Source organism: Canis lupus, chromosome X (genome assembly GCF_003254725.2).
Source record: "Canis lupus dingo isolate Sandy chromosome X, ASM325472v2, whole genome shotgun sequence".
Taxonomy (NCBI): Eukaryota; Metazoa; Chordata; class Mammalia; order Carnivora; family Canidae; genus Canis; species Canis lupus.
Genome location: NC_064281.1, coordinates 51,268,282 through 51,287,479, shown reverse-complemented (window position 1 = coordinate 51,287,479; position 19,198 = coordinate 51,268,282). Strand labels below are relative to the sequence as shown.

General features: G+C 42.1%; 1 pseudogene; it reads left to right on the top strand.

Annotated features, from left to right (window-relative positions):
• Window positions 1-15,981: 15,981 nt before the first annotated feature.
• LOC112671929 (cell death activator CIDE-B-like) lies at window positions 15,982-16,960 on the top strand (annotated as a pseudogene).
• The last annotated feature ends 2,238 nt before the right edge of the window (window positions 16,961-19,198 follow it).

Here is a 19,198-nt window from a genome sequence, read left to right as displayed (position 1 = left end):
ATTAAACATATAATATTTTATATATATTTATATAAATATAGAGCATATTTTATATGTGGAAATATATTGAATATTCCATATTTATTCTTAAAATATAAACGAAAAAAAGTGTCCCTGAAATTCACTCCTCTCTCCCCTCCTGTACCATTCATTCTGTGTTGGTTTGGCTCTTTGTCAGCTGGTTTATAGATATGAAACATTTACCTTCTCTACCAGACACAGCCTCCTAGGAAACGTACATATATCACTTTCACTATGATTGTTCCTGTCTCTGGCAGTAGCCCTGCTAGGCCAATCTGCCTTCCCTAACCTTCTTAGAATTCTGATGAACACAATGTTCTGCTTCTTGCTACAAAATTTATCATCCTGTCTCCCTCCAAAAGGAAGAAATTTGATGGCCTTTAAGATGCACAATGTGCTGGTTAAATTAAAACAAAGTTATAGTAGGCTTGGTGATGGTAGATGCTGATACCAAGGGGAATGAGGAGGATAAAGTTTTCCTACTGGCTCAAATCATATGTCCCTACACTCAGTCTAATGAAGAAGGCATTGTGATGAATAAGATAAAAACAGATAAAAATACTTCATACAGGGTGATAAATGCAAAGATGAAGATTTGGGACAACCCAGTACAGATGGAGTGGGAGGAAAAGAGTTTTGAGTGAAGGTTTCAGAAATGACACAGAAATCACTTCGAAAGATGAGCAGAAGTTATCAAAAACAATAGGCAGTTCAGACTAGGGTGAGGTAGGGGCATTTGGAGAATCTAAACAAAGGCACAAATAAAATAGAAATATTGAAGTTAAGGGGTACCTGGATGGCTCATTCCATTAAGCTACTGAGTCTTGATTTTGGCTCAGGTTGTGATTTCAGTGTTTTGAGATCAAGGCCCCATTAGGCTCCACACTGGCCATGGAGCCTGCCTAAGATTCTTGCTCCCTTTCCCTTGGCCCCTCCCCCTTTCTCTCTGAAAAAGAAATACTAAAGTAAAAGCCACAACAAGATGAAGTAAAAATATACCAGGAGGAAGGCAAGGTCCAGATAAATAAGATACTTGAAACACATACCAAGAAATCCAGAGAGCAATGATGAGATGCTTAAACAGGAATATGGTAATAAAATATATGATGGGCAAGCATATCCTGGTAGAAGTGTAGTATGTGCATTTGTGAGACATAAGTAAACAACAAGGAGATTAGTTAGAGTCCAGGTAAGAAAATGTGAGCCTAAACCAAGCCATAGCAGAAGCTGATGTAGTTGGAGTAGCTCCCTGCAGTATCTACAACCAAAAACTTAGCTGCCAGGTTATATGAGCACAAAGTTGACAAAACACTTTATTGTGTCCATTGAATTTCAGATATCATAGAAATTATAAAGGGAAATTTCATAATTCCATCCACCCAATTTTATTTTGTGTTCTTATATCACCTACCAGTCAGAGTTTCTTGGAATTTTTAGAATCAATAGAAACCTCAAACAAAAATTCCCTAATCTGAGAAGTCCCCTCTCAGTCAAGTCAACTGTGCTCCCATCAAGCTTGACTGTAAGGCTAAATTAAAACAATTATATAACTATGGTTTATGTTGGCTCTGGAAGCATTCTTAACCCACCCCTGGGTCTGCTCCTTTTCCTAAGATCTGCTAACCATGACTACCTTAGATGTTGGATACCTTACTTGCTTGGACTTGGAATTATTTCATGATCACCTTTTCTTGTCTCCAATGATCCAGCTTTTGGAGTGACCCTGGGCTTTTTTATATTACTGACTGTTACTTTTTAGGAACCCAGTCCAATCCTGAAGTTTCTGGCCCTCCCTCCCTAGTGCCCACCAGTGAGGGCTGAGAAAAGCCTAGAAGAATTTCCCTTAGTAAATCTGAAAGCATTTGTTGTATAGGTATTTCCCAAAGTTCATTCAGTAGAACACTAGAACTCAGGAGAGTATCAAAAAGTGTTCCATGAACACAAAAAGTGTTCCATAGTCAAATATGTCTGAAAAGGCCTCCATTGTTTATTCCTTCTGTGGAGATTCAGAACAACCAATAACACATTTTAATGGCTCTGAGGAGTGTTCTCAGGAAGAAATGTGTTTAATGTTTAACAGTACTTACAAGCTTATCTGGCCAAGAAAACATTTTGTTTATCATAGAATATCTATGAAAATCCTGTAACATATTACGATTTTAGGAATATTAGTTACATATTTGGTCTGTTTCAGTGCTTTTAAAATATCATAAGAAAAGGTTATGGTGGAAAGAATGAGATTTGAAATTAGATAGAAGAACTAGCTTCCAGCTCTTGTTGCCCAGTTAATTCAACTTGAACAAAATCTCTATACATCTCTGAGATTTCCCTTCCATCTGTAAATACACACAAATATCTATCTATCATCTATCTATCTATCTATCTATCTATCTATCTATCATCTATCTATCATCTATCCACACACACATATATATAATATAAATAATATGATATTTATATATTATATATTATTTATAAATACAGCCCTAAATTTATAATATATATGAAATATATATATACCGCTTTATGTATTAAACTATATATAGCTTATATATATTATATAATAAAATCGTGACAGCAGCAACAGTAAAATTCTCATTTACTGAGGTTTCACTACATGCTGGGTAATTATTATTTTTTTTTTGTTTTTTTTTGTTTTTTTTTTGTTTTTTTTTTATTGGTGTTCAATTTACTAACATACAGAATAACACCCAGTGCCCGTCACCCATTCACTCCCACCCCCCGCCCTCCTCCCCTTCTACCACCCCAAGTTCGTTTCCCAGAGTTAGCAGTCTTTACGTTCTGTCTCCCTTTCTGATATTTCCCACACATTTCTTCTCCCTTCCCTTATTTTCCCTTTCACTATTATTTATATTCCCCAAATGAATGAGAACATATAATGTTTGTCCTTCTCCGACTGACTTCACTCAGCATAATACCCTCCAGTTCCATCCACGTTGAAGCAAATGGTGGGTATTTGTCATTTCTAATAGCTGAGTAATATTCCATTGTATACATAAACCACATCTTCTTTATCCATTCATCTTTCGTTGGACACCGAGGCTCCTTCCACAGTTTGGCTATAGTGGCCATTGCTGCTAGAAACATCGGGGTGCAGGTGTCCCGGCGTTTCATTGCATTTGTATCTTTGGGGTAAATCCCCAACAGTGCAATTGCTGGGTCGTAGGGCAGGTATATTTTTAACTGTTTGAGGAACCTCCACACAGTTTTCCAGAGTGGCTGCACCAGTTCACATTCCCACCAACAGTGTAGGAGGGTTCCCTTTTCTCCGCATCCTCTCCAACATTTGTTGTTTCCTGCCTTGTTAATTTTCCCCATTCTCACTGGTGTGAGGTGGTATCTCATTGTAGTTTTGATTTGTATTTCCCTGATGGCAAGTGATGCAGAGCATTTTCTCATATGCATGTTGGCCATGTCTATGTCTTCCTCTGTGAGATTTCTGTTCATGTCTTTTGCCCATTTCATGATTGGATTGTTTGTTTCTTTGGTGTTGAGTTTAATAAGTTCTTTATAGATCTTGGAAACTAGCCCTTTATCTGATATGTCATTTGCAAATATCTTCTCCCATTCTGTAGGTTGTCTTTGAGTTTTGTTGACTGTATCCTTTGCTGTGCAAAAGCTTCTTATCTTGATGAAGTCCCAATAGTTCATTTTTGCTTTTGTTTCTTTTGCCTTCGTGGATGTATCTTGCAAGAAGTTACTATGGCCGAGTTCAAAAAGGGTGTTGCCTGTGTTCTTCTCTAGGATTTTGATGGAATCTTGTCTCACATTTAGATCTTTCATCCATTTTGAGTTTATCTTTGTGTATGGTGAAAGAGAGTGGTCTAGTTTCATTCTTCTGCATGTGGATGTCCAATTTTCCCAGCACCATTTATTGAAGAGACTGTCTTTCTTCCAATGGATAGTCTTTCCTCCTTTATCGAATATTAGTTGCCCATAAAGTTCAGGGTCCACTTCTGGATTCTCTATTCTGTTCCACTGATCTATGCGTCTGTTTTTTTGCCAGTACCACACTGTCTTGATGACCACAGCTTTGTAGTACAACCTGAAATCTGGCATTGTGATGCCCCCAGATATGGTTTTCTTTTTTAAAATTCCCCTGGCTATTCGGGGTCTTTTCTGATTCCACACAAATCTTAAAATAATTTGTTCTAACTCTCTGAAGAAAGTCCATGGTATTTTGATAGGGATTGCATTAAACGTGTATATTGCCCTGGGTAACATTGACATTTTCACAATATTAATTCTGCCAATCCATGAGCATGGAATATTTGTCCATCTCTTTGTGTCTTCCTCAATTTCTTTCAGAAGTGTTCTATAGTTTTGAGGGTATAGATCCTTTACATCTTTGGTGAGGTTTATTCCTAGGTATCTTATGCTTTTGGGTGCAATTGTAAATGGGATTGACTCCTTAATTTCTCTTTCTTCAGTCTCATTGTTAGTGTATAGAAATGCCACTGACTTCTGGGCATTGATTTTGTATCCTGCCACGCTACCGAATTGCTGTATGAGTTCTAGCAATCTTGGGGTGGAGACTTTTGGGTTTTCTATGTAGAGTATCATGTCATCGGCGAAGAGAGAGAGTTTGACTTCTTCTTTGCTAATTTGAATGCCTTTAATGTCTTTTTGTTGTCTGATTGCTGAGGCTAGGACTTCCAGTACTATGTTGAATAGCAGTGGTGAGAGTGGACATCCCTGTCTTGTTCCTGATCTTAGGGGAAAGGCTCCCAGTGCTTCCCCATTGAGAATGATATTTGCTGTGGGCTTTTCATAGATGGCTTTTAAGATGTCGAGGAATGTTCCCTCTATCCCTACACTCTGAAGAGTTTTAATCAGGAATGGATGCTGTATTTTGTCAAATGCTTTCTCTGCATCCAATGAGAGGATCATATGGTTCTTGGTTTTTCTCTTGCTGATATGATGAATCACATTGATTGTTTTACGGGTGTTGAACCAGCCTTGTGTCCCAGGGATAAATCCTACTTGGTCATGGTGAATAATTTTCTTAATGTACTGTTGGATCCTATTGGCCAGTATCTTGTTGAGAATTTTTGCATCCATGTTCATCAGGGATATTGGTCTGTAATTCTCCTTTTTGGCGGGGTCTTTGTCTGGCTTTGGAATTAAGGTGATGCTGGCTTCATAGAACGAATTTGGAAGTACTCCATCTCTTTCTATCTTTCCAAACAGCTTTAGGAGAATAGGTATGATTTCTTCTTTAAACGTTTGATAAAATTCTCCTGGGAAGCCATCTGGCCCTGGACTCTTGTGTCTTGGGAGGTTTTTGATGACTGCTTCAATTTCCTCCCTGGTTATTGGCCTGTTCAGGTTTTCTATTTCTTCCTGTTCCAGTTTTAGTAGTTTGTGGCTTTCCAGGAATGCGTCCATTTCTTCTAGATTGCCTAATTTATTGGCGTATAGCTGTTCATAATATGTTTTTAAAATCGTTTGTATTTCCTTGGTGTTGGTAGTGATCTCTCCTTTCTCATTCATGATTTTATTAATTTGAGTCTTCTCTCTCTTCTTTTTAATAAGGCTGGCTAATGGTTTATCTATCTTATTAATTCTTTCAAAGAACCAACTCCTGGTTCTGTTGATCTGTTCCACAGTTCTTCTGGTCTCGATTTCGTTGAGTTCTGCTCGAATCTTTATTAACTCCCTTCTTCTCTTGGGTGTAGGATCTATTTGCTGTTTTTTCTCTAGCTCTTTTATGTGTAAGGTTAGCTTTTGTATTTCAGTTCTTTCCAGTTTTTGAATGGATGCTTGTATTGCGATGTATTTCCCCCTTAGGACTGCTTTTGCTGCATCCCAAAGATTTTGAACGGTTGTATCTTCATTCTCATTAGTTTCCATGAATCTTTTTAATTCTTCCTTAATTTCCTGGTTGACCCTTTTATCTTTTAGCAGGATGGTCCTTAACCTCCATGTGTTTGAGGTCCTTCCAAACTTCTTGTTGTGATTTAGTTCTAATTTCAAGGCATTATGGTCCGAGAATATGCAGGGGACAATCCCAATCTTTTGGTATCGGTTCAGACCCGATTTGTGACCCAATATGTGGTCTATTCTGGAGAAAGTTCCATGTGCGCTTGAGAAGAATGTGTATTCAGTTGAGTTTGGATGTAAAGTTCTGTAGATATCTGTGAAATCCATCTGGTCCAGTGTATCATTTAAAGCTCTCGTTTCTTTGGAGATGTTTTGCTTAGAAGACCTATCGAGTATAGAAAGAGCTAGATTGAAGTCACCAAGTATAAGTGTATTATTATCTAAGTATTTCTTCACTTTGGTTAATAATTGATTTATATATTTGGCAGCTCCCACATTCGGAGCATATATATTGAGGATTGTTAAGTCCTCTTGTTGAATAGATCCTTTAAGTATGATATAGTGTCCCTCTTCATCTCTCACTACAGTCTTTGGGGTAAATTTTAGTTTATCTGATATAAGGATGGCTACCCCTGCTTTCTTTTGAGGACCATTCGAATGGTAAATGGTTCTCCAACCTTTTATTTTCAGGCTGTAGGTGTCCTTCTGTCTAAAATGAGTCTCTTGTAGACAGCAAATAGATGGGTCCTGCTTTTTTATCCAGTCTGAAACCCTGCGCCTTTTGATGGGGTCATTAAGCCCGTTCACATTCAGAGTTACTATTGAGAGATAGGAGTTTAGTGTCATCATGATATCTATTCAGTCTTTGTTTTTGTGGACTGTTCCACTGAACTTCTTCTTAAAGGGGAATTTTAAGAGTCCCCCTTAAAATTTCTTGCAGAGCTGGTTTGGAGGTCACATATTCTTTTAGTTGCTGCCTGTCTTGGAAGCTCTTTATCTCTCCTTCCATTTTGAATGAGAGCCTTGCTGGATAAAGTATTCTTGGTTGCATGTTCTTCTCATTTAGGACCCTGAATATATCCTGCCAGCCCTTTCTGGCCTGCCAGGTCTCTGTGGAGAGGTCTGCTGTTACCCTAATACTCCTCCCCATAAAAGTCAGGGATTTCTTGTCTCTTGCTGCTTTAAGGATCTTCTCCTTATCTTTGGAATTTGCAAGCTTCACAATTAAATGTCGAGGTGTTGAACGGTTTTTATTGATTTTAGGGGGGGATCTCTCTATTTCCTGGATCTGAATGCCTGTTTCCCTTCCCAGATTAGGAAAGTTTTCAGCTAGAATTTGTTCAAATACATATTCTGGCCCTCTGTCCCTTTCGGCGCCCTCGGGAACCCCAATTAAACGTAGGTTTTTCTTCCTCAGGCTGTCGTTTATTTCCCTTAATCTATCTTCATGGTCTTTTAATTGTTTGTCTCTTTTTTCCTCAGTTTCCCTCTTTGCTATCAACTTGTCTTCTAGGTCACTCACTCGTTCTTCCACCTCGTTAACCCTCGTCGTTAGGACTTCTAGTTTGGATTGCATCTCATTCAATTGATTTTTAATTTCTGCCTGACTAGCTCTAAATTCTGCAGTCATGAAGTCTCTTGAGTCCTTTATACTTTTTTCTAGAGCCACCAGTAGCTGTATAATAGTGCTTCTGAATTGGCTTTCTGACATTGAATTGTAATCCAGATTTTGTAACTCTGTGGGAGAGAGGACTGTTTCTGATTCTTTCTTTTGAGGTGAGGTTTTCCTTCTAGTCATTTTGCTCAGTGCAGAGTGGCCAAAAGCAAGTTGTATTGGGAAAAAGAGAAAAAGAGAGGAGAGAAAGAAGGAAAGAAAAGAGAAAGAGAAAAAAAAAGGGAAGAAAAAGAAGAAAAAAAAAAACGAAAAAAAAAAAGAAGAAAAAGAGAAAGAAAAAGAAAGGAGAAAAAAAGGGGGTGGGGGAAGGAAACAAATCAAAAAGCAAAACAAAACAAAAACAAAAACAAAAACAAAAACAAACAAACAAAAAAAGAACCACCGGGGAGTATCTTCTGATTCTGTGTACTTTAAGTCCCTTGGCTTCTCCTGGAAGTTGTCCGTCTAGCTGGTGTTCTGGGGGAGGGGCCTGTTGTGCTGATTTTCAGGTGTTAGCAGTTGGGGGAGCTGCTGTGCCCCTGCCTGGTGCAGGGCTCGGTGGGGGTTGTTTACCCCGTGAGGCCGCAGGAGGAACAGCCCCAGTGGCGGGGCAGCTCTGGAAACCTGGATTCAGCTCCGGCAGGAACTCCGTCTGCAGGGCCTGGAGGCTCCGGGCGGGGCCGCTGATGTGCTCAGCTGGGGCAGGAGCGTCCTCGCTGTCCTGGGCCCTCCCGGCCTGTGCCTGTCCCGGGGGAGGCGGGATCCTGGGCTGTGTCCCGGCGCCCTGTGCTCCGGGGCCTGTGCTGTTGGATTCGCGCTCCCGGGCCGCGCAGCCCCCTCCGCGGAGCCGCCGCCCGAGCCCCTCCGAGCTGCTCCTGGAACCGCGCAGCCCCCTCCGCACGGAGCCTCCTCCTCTGCCCGAGCCCCTCCGAGCTGCTCCCGGGGCCGCGCAGCCCCCTCCGCGGAGCCGCCGCCCGAGCCCCCCGAGCTGCTCCGGGTCCCGCCGGGTCCCGCCGTGCGCGCTGCAGCCCTTAGGGAGCTCGGCGCACTCTCCTGGGCGCGCAGTTGCTGTTACTGTCCCGGGGAGCCCGAGGGCATCCTCGCCCTCCTGGGTCCTGCTCCCACTCCCCACGAGCCCCTTTCCGCCCGGGAAGGTTGGTGCAGCTCCTGCGTCTCCGGGACGGGGCTCTCCTGTCCTGGGGACACTCGCCCCGGCCTCAGCCCGGCTCCTCGCGGGGCCCCTCCCCCTTGGAGGCCTTTGTTTCTTTACTTCTTTTTCCCCGTCTTCCTACCTTGATAGAAGCGCGAACTCTTCTCACTGTAGCATTCCAGCTGGTCTCTCTTTAAATCTCAGGCCGAATTCATAGATTTTCAGGATAATTTGAAGGTTTTCTAGGTAGTTTGGTGGAGACAGGTGATTTGGAGACCCTACTCTTCCGCCATCTTGCCCCTCCCCTCCGCTGGGTAATTATTTTGAGTCATAAAGCTCTTTGTAAATGTCATTAGTTATAAACACCAATAGTTTTTATCTGTGATTCTAATTCTTTAATTCTACTTCACTTCCCTTAGATAACCAAGGCTTTGGAATAGATGATATTAGTAATTTCATTCTTTAATCTCAGTGACAGAGTCAGGCTTCAATCTTTACAAGCTCAGTGTTTCTACTTTATGCCTTCTCTCCCATGCAGAACTCCTCTTCCACCTTTTCTGCCTATTCACTTCCACTTGGTAAGTGTGAAGCTGCTCAGTGCCATTGTTTTTTTGGTTGTCTTGTCAAGTCTTATATTTTATTGTGTGTGTGTGTTTGTTGTTGTTTTTAAGTGGCATTTCTTCTGTTTTGCACTACTTATACTAATCTGAACCATGTCTTTCCAAGCAGTAGCATCAAGAGTGTGAGGTGTGAGGTGACTTTGGAATGTATATATTTCTAATTTAGTTATTTTACAAGAACTTGTATAGTTATTTTCTACACTTGGTACTGTTCTAAATTAGTTATGAATATTAAATCACTTAATGCTTATCACAACCCTGAACAGAAGATATTATTATTGCCATTATGATAACAGGCAAGACAAAAGCAGGTTAATTATTCTACCCATGTAATCAGAAAGTGACAGCACTAAGAAATGAACCAAGGCAATTATTAGAATCTATAGCTATGCTCTCAGTATTATGTTATATAATGCCTACAATACTATATAGTGTGGGAAAATCTTATTTATTCTATGAGGCCCACTTCATGTAGCTCCTCCTGAGCCCTAAGCCCTCCTATAAGAATTTATAGTACAGGGAACTTTTATGTATTCTATGGCACCCACTTCAAGTAGCTCTGCCTGAGCCCTAAACCCTCCTCTAGCTGGACTCCTAAAGCTTTATGATAAGCAACTGGAAAGCTATGAACTCACACAGACTTCAGCTATTCTGGCTTTTCTACCTACAACCCATGTGATGTTTGACATGTCATTTTAGCTCTTTGAACCTCCGTTTCCTTATATATAAAATACTTACATTGCTAGTTTGTTACAAAGATTTAGTGAAGTCATGCCTGGTCCAATATAGGCTTTTATTTTTTTAAAAAAAATAAATAAAATAAATAAATTTATTTTTCTTAGTGTTCAATTTGTCAACATACAGAATAACACCGAGTGCTCATCCCGTCAAGTGCCCAACTCAGTGCCCGCCACCCAGTCACCCCCACACCCCATCCTCCTCCCCTTCCACCATCCCTAGATCGTTTCCCAGAGTTAGGAGACTTTCATGTTCTGTCTGTCTTTCTGATATTTCCCACTTATTTTTTCTCCTTTCCCCTTTAATCCCTTTCACTATTTTTCATATTCCCCAATGAATGAGACCATATACTTTTTGTCCTTCTCCGATTGACTTATTTCATTCAGCATAATACCCTCCAGTTCCATCCACGTTGAAGCAAATGGTGGGTATTTGTCATTTCTAATAGCTGAGTAATATTCCATTGTATAGATAAACCACATCTTCTTTATCCACTCATCTTTCGATGGACACCGAGGCTCCTTCCACAGTTTGGCTATTGTGGACATTGCTGCTAGAAACAGCGGGGTGCAGGTGTCCCGGCGTTTCATTAGATCTGTATCTTTGGGGTAGATCCCCAGCAGTGCAATTCCTGGGTCGTAGGGCAGATCTATTTTTAACTCTTTGAGGAACCTTAATACAGTTTTCCAGAGTGGCTGCACCAGTTCACATACCCACCAACAGTGCAAGAGGGTTCCCCTTTCTCCATTCCTCTCCAAAATCGTTTGTTACCTGCCTTGTTAATTTTCCCCATTCTCACTGGTGTGAGGTGGTATCTCATTGTGGTTTTGATTCGTAATTCCCTGATGGCAAGTGATGCAGAGCATTTTCTCATGTGCATGTTGGCCATGTCTATGTCTTCCTCAGTGAGATTTTTGTACATGTCTTTTGCCCATTTCATGATTGGATTGTCTCTTTGCTGTTGAGTTTAATAAGTTCTTTATAGATCTTGGAAACTATCCTTTATCTGATACGTCATTTGCAAATATCTTCTCCCATTCTGTAGGTTGTCTTTTAGTTTTGTTGAATGTATCCTTTGCTGTGCAAAAGCTTCTTATCTTGATGAAGTCCCAATAGTTCATTTTTGCTTTTTTTCTTTTGCCTTCCTGGATGTATCTTGCAAGAAGTTACTGTGGCCAAGTTCAAAAAGGGTGTTGCCTGTGTTCTCCTCTAGGATTTTGATGGAATACTGTCTCACATTTAGATCTTTCATCCATTTTGAGTTTATCTTTGTGTATGGTGAAAGAGAGTAGTCTAGTTTCATTCTTCTGCATGTGGATGTCCAATTTTCCCAGCACCATGTACTGAAGAGACTGTCTTTTTTCCAATGGATAGTCTTTCCTCCTTTGTCGAATATTAGTTGACCATAAAGATGAGGGTCCGCTTCTGGATTCTCTGTTCTGTTCCATTGATCTATGTGTCTGTTTTTGTGCCAGTACCACACTGTTTTGATGACCAAAGCTTTGTAGTACAACCTGAAATCTGGCATTGTGATGCCCCCAGCTATGGTTTTCTTTTTTAAAAATCCCTGCTGTATGAGTTCTAGCAATCTTGGGGTGGAGGCTTTTGGGTTTTCTATGTAGAGTATCATGTCATCGGCGAAGAGGGAGAGTTTGACTTCTTCTTTGCCAATTTGAATGCCTTTAATGTCTTTTTGTTGTCTGATTGCAGAGGCTAGGACTTCCAGTACTATGTTGAATAGCAGTGGTGAGAGTGGACATCACTGTCCTGTTCCTGATCTTAGGGGAAAGGCTCCCAGTGCTTCCACATTGAGAATGATATTTGCTGTGGACTTTTTGTAGATGGCTTTTAAGATGTTGAGGAATGTTCCCTCTATCCCTACACTCTGAAGAGTTTTGATCAGGAATTGATGCTGTATTGTGTCAAATACTTTCTCTGCATCTTTTGAAAGGATCATACGGTTCTTGTTTTTTCTCTTGCTGATATGATGAATTACACTGATTGTTTTACAAGTGTTGAATGAGCCTTGCATCCTAGGGATAAATCCTTTTTGGTTATGGTGAATAATCTTAATGTACTGTTGGATCCTAATGGCTAGTATCTTGTCGAGAATTTTTGCATCCATGTTCATCAGGGATATTGGTCTAAAACTCTCCGTTTTGGTGGGGTCTTTGTCTGGTTTTGGAGTTAAGGTGATGCTGGCCTCATAGAACAAGTTTGGAAGTATTCCATCTCTTTCTATCTTTTGGAACAGCTTTAGTAGAATAGGTATGGTTTCTTCTTTAAATGTTTGATAGAATTCCCCAGGGAAGCCATCTGGCCCTGGACTTTTGTGTCTTGGGAGGTTTTTGATGACTGCTTCAATTCTCTTCCTGGTTATTGGCCTGTTCAGGTCTTCTATATCTTCCAGTTCCAGTTTTGGTAGATTGTGGTTTTCCAGAAATACATCCATTTCTTCTAGATTTCTTCTAGATTGCCTAATTTATTGGCATAGAGCTGTTCATAATACGTTTTTAAAATCGTTTGTATTTCCTTGGTGTTGGTAGTGATCTCTCCTTTCTCATTCATGAGTTTCTTAATTTGAGTCTTCTCGCTCTTCTTTTTAATAAGGCTGGCTAATGGTTTATCTATCTTATTAATTCTTTCAAAGAACCAACTCCTGCTTTTGTTGATCTCTTCCACAGTTCTTCTGGTCTCTATTTCATTGAGTTCTGCTCAAATCTTTATTAACTTTCTTCTTCTGCTGGGTGTAGGATCTATTTGCTGTTTTTTTCTCTAGCTCCTTTAGGTGTAAGGTTAGCTTTTGTATTTGAGTTCTTTCCAGCTTTTGGATGGATGCTTGTATTGTGATGTATTTCCCCCTCAGGACTGCTTTTGCTGCATCCCGAAGATTTTGTACCGTTGTATCTTCATTCTCATTAGTTTCCATGAATCTTTTTAATTCTTCCTTAATTTCCTGGTTGACCCTTTCATCTTTTAGCAGGATGGTCCTTAACCTCCACGTGTTTGAAGTCCTTCCAAACTTTTTGTTGTTATTTAGTTCTAATTTCAAGGCATTATGGTTTGAGAATATGTAGGGGACGATCCCCATCTTTTGGTATTGGTTCAGACCCGATTTGTGACCCAGTATGTGGTCTATTCTGGAGAAAGTTCCATGTGCACTTGAGAACAATGTGTATTCAGTTGAGTTTGGATGTAAAGTTCTGTAGATATTTGTGAAATCCATCTGGTCCAGTGTATCATTTAAAGCTCGCATTTCTTTGGAGGTGTTGTGTTTAGAAGACCAATCGAGTGTGGAAAGAACTAGATTGAAGTCACCAAGTGTAAGTGTATTATTATCTAAGTATTTCTTCACTTTGGTTATTAATTGATTGATATATTTGGCAGCTCCCACATTCGGGACATATATATTGAGGATTGTTAAGTCCTCTTGTTGGATAGATCCTTTAAGTATGATATAGTGTCCCTCTTCATCTCTCACTACAGTCTTCGGGATATATTTTAGTTTATCTGATATAAGGATGGCTACCCCTGCTTTCTTTTGAGGACCATTTGAATGGTAAATGGTTCTCCAACCTTTTATTTTCAGGCTGTAAGTGTCCTTCTGTCTAAAATGAGTCTCTTGTAGATAGCAAATAGATGGGTGCTGCTTTTTTATCCAGTCTGACACCCTGCACCTTTTGATGGGGTCATTATGCCCATTTATGTTCACAGTTACTATGGAAAGATATGAGTTTAGTGTCATCATGATACCAATTGAGTCCCTGTTTTTGTGGATTGTTGCATTGGACTTCTTCTTAAAGGGAATTTTAATAGTCCCCCTTAAAATTTCTTGCAGAGCTGGTTTGGTGGTCACATATTCTTTCAGTTCCTGCCTGTCTTGGAAGCTCTTTATCTCTCCTTCTATTCTGAATGACAGGCAATGGATAAAGTATGGATGGATAAAGTATTCAAGTGATGGATAAAGTATTCTTGGCTGCATGTTCTTCTCATTTAGGACCCTGAATATATCCTGCCAGCCCTTTCTGGCCTGCCTGGTCTCTGTGGAGAGGTCTGCTGATAATCTGATATTCCTCCCCATATAAGTTAGGGATTTCTTGTCTTTTGATTTCTTTAAGGATCTTCTCTTTGTCTTTGGAATTTGCAAGTTTCACTCTTAAATGTCGAGGTGTTGAACAGTTTTTATTGATTTTAGGGGGGGATCTCTCTATTTCCTGGATCTGAATGCCTGTCTCCCTTCCCATGTTAGGGACTTTCTCAGCTATGATTTGTTCAAATACACTTTGTCATCCTCTGTCTCTTTTGGCGCCCTCAGGAACCCCAAGTAAAGGTAGATTTTTCCTCCTGAGGCTGTGATTTATTTCCCTTAACCTATCCTCATGATCTTGTAATTGTTTTTCTCTTTTTTCCTCTGTTTCCCTCCGTGCCATCAACTTTTTTTCTATGTCACTCACTCATTCTTCTACCTCGTTAACCCTCCTTGTTAGGACCTCCAGTTTGGATTGCATCTCATTTAATTGATTTTTAATTTCAGACTCATTAGATCTAAATTCTGCAGTCATGACATCTCTTGAATCCTTTATGCTTTTTTCTAGAGCCACCAGTAGCTTTATAATTGTGCTTCTGAATTGGCTTTCTGACACTGAAAAGTACTCCAATTTTTTAACTGTGGGAGAGAGGACTGTTTCTGATTCTTTGCTTTTAGGTGAGTTTTTCCTTCTAGTCATTTTGCTCAGTGTAGATTGGCCAAAAACAAGTTGTAATGGAAAAAGGATAAAAAGGGAGAAAAAAGAAAGAAGAAGAAAAAGAAAAAAAAGGGGGGGGAACAAACAGAAAACAAAAATCAAGGGGTTGTATCCTCTGATTCTATATACTGCAAAGCTTTGACTTCCTCTGGAACTTTCCAGCGCTGCTTGGTCAATAACTTGCTTTTCCCCTGTCCTTCTAGCTGGTCTTCTTGGGGAGGGGCCTGCTGTGCTGATTCTCAGGTGTGTGCACCTGGGGGAGCTGCCCAGCCCCCTGCTAGGTTGGTGGCTCAGTGTGAATTGTTTATCCTGTGAGGCCCCCTGCTCTGTCTTAGGTACAAGGTGACAGCAGGGGGAGCAACAACAGTGGTGGTTGCCACCTCTCCAGCTCTGGAGTCAGCTCCCTCAGTAACTACCGCAGCTCCCAGTCTACAGGGGCCTGGATGCTCCATGGGCGGGGGGCACCGATCTGCACAGCTTGGGGCAGCCCAGTGGCAGGAGCGTCCTTGCTGTCCTGGGCCGTCCTGGCCTCTGCCTGTCCTGAGGGTAGCGATGGACCTTTGCCTGTGTCCCCCAGTGCCCTGGGCTCCAGGGCCTGCACCGCTGGAATCACGCTCCTGGGCCTGGGTCCGCGCAGCCCCCTCTGCGTGGAGCCACCACCTGAGCCGGGCAGAGCTGCTCCTGGGGCCCGGCCGGTCGCATGCTGCAGCCCCTTAGTGAGCTCAGCTGCGGGGTGTGGCGTGCTCTCCCCTGGGGGCGCAGTTCCTTTGTTAGTGCCCCTGGGAGCCTGAGGGCATCCCTGCCCCTCCTGGGATCTTGCCCGAACTCCCTGCGAATGCCCTTCCATCCGGGAAGATGGGTAAAGCTCCTGCTTCTCTGGGTCGGGCTTTCCTGTCCTGGGGGCACTTGCCACGGGGCCTTAGCCTGGCTCCTTGCAGGGGCCCCTCCCCCTTGCATGCTTTTTTATTTCATTATTTTTTTCTGTCTTCCTACCTTGATAGAAGCATAAATTCTTCTCACTATAGCATTCCAGCTGTTCTCTCTTTAAATCTCAGATGGAATTTGTAGGTTTTCAGGATGATTTGAAAGTTATCTAGGTTAAGCTGGTGGGGACAGGTGACTTGGAGACCTTACTCTTCTGCTATCTTGCCCTGCCACTCTGGATTCTTAATCTCTCTTTCTGGAACCACCCAGCCTAGAACTCACCGGGAGAGGCAACTCCCCTGCTCCTTCCCTCCACCATGGAGTGCTTCTCAGCCCTGAACCCCAGTGGCCTGCTCAGGTCAGTATCCAATATGAGCTCTGAGTTTGGCCGGAAAGTCTGGACTTCACCTCCACCACCCCAGCGACCCTTCCGAGTCTGTGATCACAAGCGGACGGTCTGACAGCTGCCACTCGCCAGGAACTGCTGGACAAGGCAACAGAGGCCCTCCTGCTGAGTGGGATGCTAACATTGGTGCTGGAGGAGGATGGGACCGCTGTGGAGAGTGAGGACTGCTTCCAGCTTTTGGAGGATGACACGTGCCTGATGGTGCTGGAGTGTGGGCAGAGCTGGAGCCCCAGCAGGAGTGGGATACTGTCATATGGCCTGGGCCGGGAGAAGCCCAAGCACAGCAAAGACATCGCCCGCATCACTTTCGACGTATACAAGCAATACCCTCGAGACCTCTTTGGCAGTCTCAATGTCAAAGCCACATTCTACGGGCTCTACTCCATGAGTTGTGATTTTCAAGGACTTGGCCCAAAGAAAGTACTCAGGGAGCTCCTCCATTGGACATCTGCACTGCTGCAAGGCCTAGGCCACATGCTGCTGGGAATTTCCTCCAGCCTTCGCCACCTAGTAGAAGGGGCCGAGCAGTGGCATTGGCAGCAGCAGGGTCGCCTCCATCCCTACTAAGAAGGGGCTCTGAGCTGCTCTCTGCCCCTATACTTGTTCCAAGACACACTGTAAGGACTCTGACAGCATCGGCTTTGGAGATCTGAGGATAGTGCATATGAAAGAACTCACCCAATTTCCCCATGGTCTTCTGACCCCACTGCCACAGGTCCCATCGGCATAAGGCTTTATACCTCTAGCCTATACCCTTTCCCGAAGAATACTGTCTCTTCCTAGCCATCTTTCCAGCTTCCCCCTTACCCTAAAAGGCCACAAGCCCATCCCTAAGCATCTTGATTCCACTCAGACCATTGCTACATCTAGATTTCTTACAATTCCTCCTGTCCCTAAGCTTCCCAGTGCACTGTATTCAGCCTTTGACTTCACCTTGAGATCTCGATTTCTTTATATCCTTCTCCCCAAAATAACAAAAACATTTCCAATAAAAATATAAAAATAAAAAAAAATCTCTCTTTCTGCTGCTTCATTTTTGGTGCATAGAAATGCAACCGATTTCTGTATATTTATATTGAATCCTATGACCTTACTGAAATAGTTTATAAATTGTAGCAATTTTTAGTGGAGTCTTTCAGGTTTTCTGTTTATGGTATCATATCATTTGCAAATATTGAAAGTTTTACTTCTACCTTATAGGGACTCCAACATGTGTACACACACATGTACCAGGCTGACCCTCCCCTCTTGTAGGTTCCAGGAGAACAACATGAGACAGATAGAGGGCAAACTGGACACCTTGTGTGACTTTGTTCAGTGCTGCAATCAGATGCCATTGCTGTGGTGTCAGCCCAGGAGCAAGGTGTGCTGCCTGGGGAAGATGCAGGCCCTTCCTTACCACTATGTGCATTTCCGGGAGCTACAGGGGCCAGACATGCTGTCGGATGGCCGGTGTGCCCAGGCCAGCTCCGCCGTGAGTCCTCAGCTGTTCCGGGCCCGGGGCGGGAAGGGGTGGTTTTACTGTGCCCCAGGGCCAGACGTTCCTGTCCGGAAGCATCTGGATTGTTCTCTTCGCAAACCAAGGGGTTCACGTTTGCTGCTGCATGCATAGCCCATCGCCCATCCGAGGTGCCTCCAGCTGCCCCTGTCCTAGGGGCCCAGAGCCTGGCCTCAGGGTTGTGGTCGGGACTTGGTCCTTCAGCACGCAGTTCCCAAAAGGCTCTGGGCAAGGCTCGTGTGCTGTGGCTGTCAGGCTTCGCTCTGGCTTCTGAGGCTCCCAGGCCAGGGGGGAGCAGACAAGTTCAAAACCAGAACAGAGGGAGCCCAGCGTCAGAGCCCTGGGGCTGCCTGGGGGAGGCAGGGCACGCTCCCGCACCTGAACTGGGTCTTGAAGCGGCAGCCGCGCCTGGAGGCCAGCACCCGGGGAGAGGGAGGGTATCAACAAGTCCTACCATGTCAGTCCTGAGGGGTCATGAGGCTGAACCCTCTTGGCCGAGGGCACCAACGCTTTCGGCTTCCATCTCCGAAGCCTTTTCAGTGACCTAAAAAAAAAAAAAAAAAAAAGATCCTGAATGTCATTTATTTATTTATTTGTTTGTTTGTTTGTTTGTTTTTGTCTGATTGCTGTGGATAGAACTTCCAGTACCATGTTGAATAAAAGTGGTAAAAGGGAACATCCTTGTCTTGTCCCTGACATTAAAGGAAAAGCTCTGTTTTTCCCCAATGAGAATGATGTTAGTTGTCAGTTTTTTATATATGGCCTTTATTATGTTGAGATATATTCCCTCTAAAGCTACTTTGTTGAAAGTTTTTATCATGAATGGATATGGTACTTTGTCAAATACCTTTTTGCATGTCTATACAAATTATCATATGGTTCTTAACCTTTTTCATGTTTATGTGTATCACATTGATTGATTTGTGAATACTGACCCATCCTTGCAACCAAGGAATAAATCCCACTTGATCCTGGTGAATGATTTTTTTTAAATGTATCGTTGAATTTGGTTTACTGGTATTTTTTTGAGAATTTTGCATTTATATTAATCAAGAATATTAGCATATTTTTGTGGCATCTTTATCTAGTTTTGGTACAGAGTTATGCTGAGCTTTAGTATGAATTTGGAAATTCTTCTTCCTTTTCTATATTTTAGAATAGTTTGAGAAGAATGGGTATTAATGCTTCTTTACATGTTTTGAAGAATTCCTCTGTGAACCCACCTGGTCTTGGACTTTTTGTTTGTTGGGATTTTTTTTATTACTGATTCAGTTTCGTTACATGTTATTGGTCTTTTCTATTTCTTCCTATTTTTGTTTTGGTAGTTAGTAAATCAATCTTTTAGTAAGTTTCATTTACATTTGAAACTGTTTTTTTTTTTCTCCTCTCCTCACGTTTTAGGTATATGTTATCATATTTTATACTTTTTTATGAGTTCCTTGACTTTTTACAGAAATATTCATTTTTACTGCTTTTGTGTTTCCTATCTCTATCCTATCATTTTTTATCTCTCCTTTCCACTGAAATAGTTCCCTTTAGTATTTCTTGCAGTGCTAGTTTAGTGGTCATAATCCCTTTAATTTTTGTTTCTCTGGGAA